The sequence below is a fragment of the Danio rerio genome, chromosome 12 (genome assembly GCF_049306965.1).
Source record: "Danio rerio strain Tuebingen ecotype United States chromosome 12, GRCz12tu, whole genome shotgun sequence".
Lineage (NCBI taxonomy): Eukaryota > Metazoa > Chordata > Actinopteri > Cypriniformes > Danionidae > Danio > Danio rerio.
In genome coordinates this window covers 43,147,501-43,149,791 of record NC_133187.1, presented here as the reverse complement: position 1 = coordinate 43,149,791, position 2,291 = coordinate 43,147,501, and the positions used below count along the sequence as shown (strand labels likewise).

Below are 2,291 nucleotides of genomic sequence, written 5' to 3'. Positions count from 1 at the left end.
CTCTCTGCTGATGTGTGACCTCTGGAAGTGCACGCCAGTCAGTGTTTATTGGAGCAGACAGTCTATTGGCATTATGCAAATACTCGGCAAACAAACACAGACGCAGCGCTTTACCGGGGCATTATCGCTTTGTAAATTGCTCGCGTTAAGAAAAAGCGTCATTTCTCCCCAACATATCACTCTGTTAAAAGAAGTACTTCAAACACAATACATTATTTAGCGAGTGTTAAATAATACAGCCGTGCCTGCCCACTCTTCAAACATATTTCCTCTTTCCTCTCAACATCCCCTGCGGATCTGAGCCGGTAATATTCACAAATGTTAAAATAAACCGCTGAATCCCTCTTCACTGTGAGAGTTTTGAAACAAACCAAGAGTCCTTCAGAGAAAAGTAAATGTGTGAGGAAAAGGGAAAGTTCAAACCGGTCTGCAGATTCTTTGACGCCATTACGATGAGAAACAAGAAGCGCCATTTTTTCTAAAAAAAAGTTTTATAAGTTTACTAGATGGTTAGGAGCTCATTAGTGAGGCCTGCTTAAGCAAACTTCACAGAAACCTACAAATGGGACATTCTACCAGAAACTAGTGCTGTCAATCGATGAAAAAAATTAACTAATTAATCACTTTTTTTATTGTATTAATCATGATTAATCACATTTAAAAGACTGAAACTTATCATTTTGGCTATTCAAATGTAAAATTATTGTAAATGCAGAACAAACAAACTATTTAAATTCAAAATATAATTGTTTATTAGAATTTTTGTTTAACTTGTAACAGATTTCTTCAAGTAAACAACATATCCACATTAAACCATCAAGATCTTGGCATGACAGATATATTGATTACAGAAATTAAAACACAGGCATGTTAATGCTATTTGAGTTTCAAAACAAGCAATGCCAATAAAGAAAACATTATTTTCATGTTGAAATCTAAGTGGACTACAAAAAATAAAAAAGTAGCCAAAATACAGGCATTGCAGATATGGAAAATGGAAGATTATAATAATAAAGTATTAAATACAAACAATTGCACTCATTGAAAAGTTATATTGCTGATAGTTGAGAACTTTAATTATAAAGTAGAAACAATTTTGCTTAGTCCTCCTTTACATTCAGCCAGTTGCTAAGACAGACCAGTCTGTTGACATTATCGGGGGACAATGTGGAACTTTTCTTTTGAATGATGTGAGCTGAGAGTGAGTCTCACAAGCAGAATCACTGAATCAGCATATGCATTTCAAGGCCTAATTTTGTTGCCACTGGTGTTGCGACAAGGATATAAGAAGCATTAAGCTGTACATCAAAGGCATCCACAGGTACGTGTTGAGTCACACTAAAGACTAATTCTTAAAGGGACATTGGAGTCCGCTACTGTCTACCGGAGGTCACATTTCAGTCACGGATGCACGCTTTGAGAGCCTTTCTGAATAAATGAACGGAAAAAGGAAATAAAGGAAATACGCGGTTTTCCATGTAGGCAAAGTGAGATACTAAAATATTATTGGCTTAACTGGGATTGTGTGAGTTAAAAGAACCAAACTGAAGACAGCGTTCCAGCACGTAACACACATTTTCAAAGCAGAATATCTGACTTCAGCATTGTTTTTTTAGATAAACAAGAATGTTCACTTTGCATGTTTCTTAGACATCTGCAAACATATTATGGAGTTTTATATTTTAGAAGAGCCAAAACTTACAACATTTAAGGGAGCTTTTCCTTAAAACAAGCAAAATAATCTGCCAGTGTGGTAAGCATATTTTACTAACCCAAATGGGAGAATAATTTTCTTCTTACAATGAAAAACTCACTGAATTTTAACTCTATTTCTGAAACGAGACACTATTTTTTAGCTTGTCTTGAAAATGCTTCTTGATTTAAGTTTTTTTTTCAGATCTTCAGCTCTTAGTAAGTAAAACATTTTTTGCATGCTGAGGGAAACCATGATGAGTAAACAGCCATGTCCAGTTCCCTTAAAAGAGTGTTTCAGTCTACACTTGCTCCCTACACTGACTGTAGTGCCCTCTAAACTGAACGTCTTCCTTTACTATCTCAACCTCCATGGTGAACACGCAGCATCTCTAATCTTTTCTCCCAGTGTACTAGTTTTATGTTTCTGTGTGTGTGTGTGTGTGTGTTTGTGCGAGACTCTAAAAAAATGACTTTAATAACTTCCTCCCTTTCCCTGTTTGAAACAGAAATCAAACTTAAAAGGTAACATTTCTGCTGAAAGGTAAAAGCAATGCTTGAAGAGAACTCGCCCTTTTAAGGCCAACAGATCTAATCCT

At 35.7% G+C, this 2,291-nt stretch overlaps 1 long non-coding RNA gene across 1 annotated transcript in view; it reads right to left on the bottom strand.

Annotated features, from left to right (window-relative positions):
* Positions 1-826: 826 nt before the first annotated feature.
* Positions 827-2,291, bottom strand: part of LOC141376867 (uncharacterized) — a 3,705-nt gene continuing 2,240 nt past the window's right edge. Inside the window, exon 3 of the long non-coding RNA XR_012388162.1 lies at positions 827-2,291. This exon is cut by the window's right edge and continues 106 nt beyond it. This is a non-coding gene — a long non-coding RNA (uncharacterized lncRNA).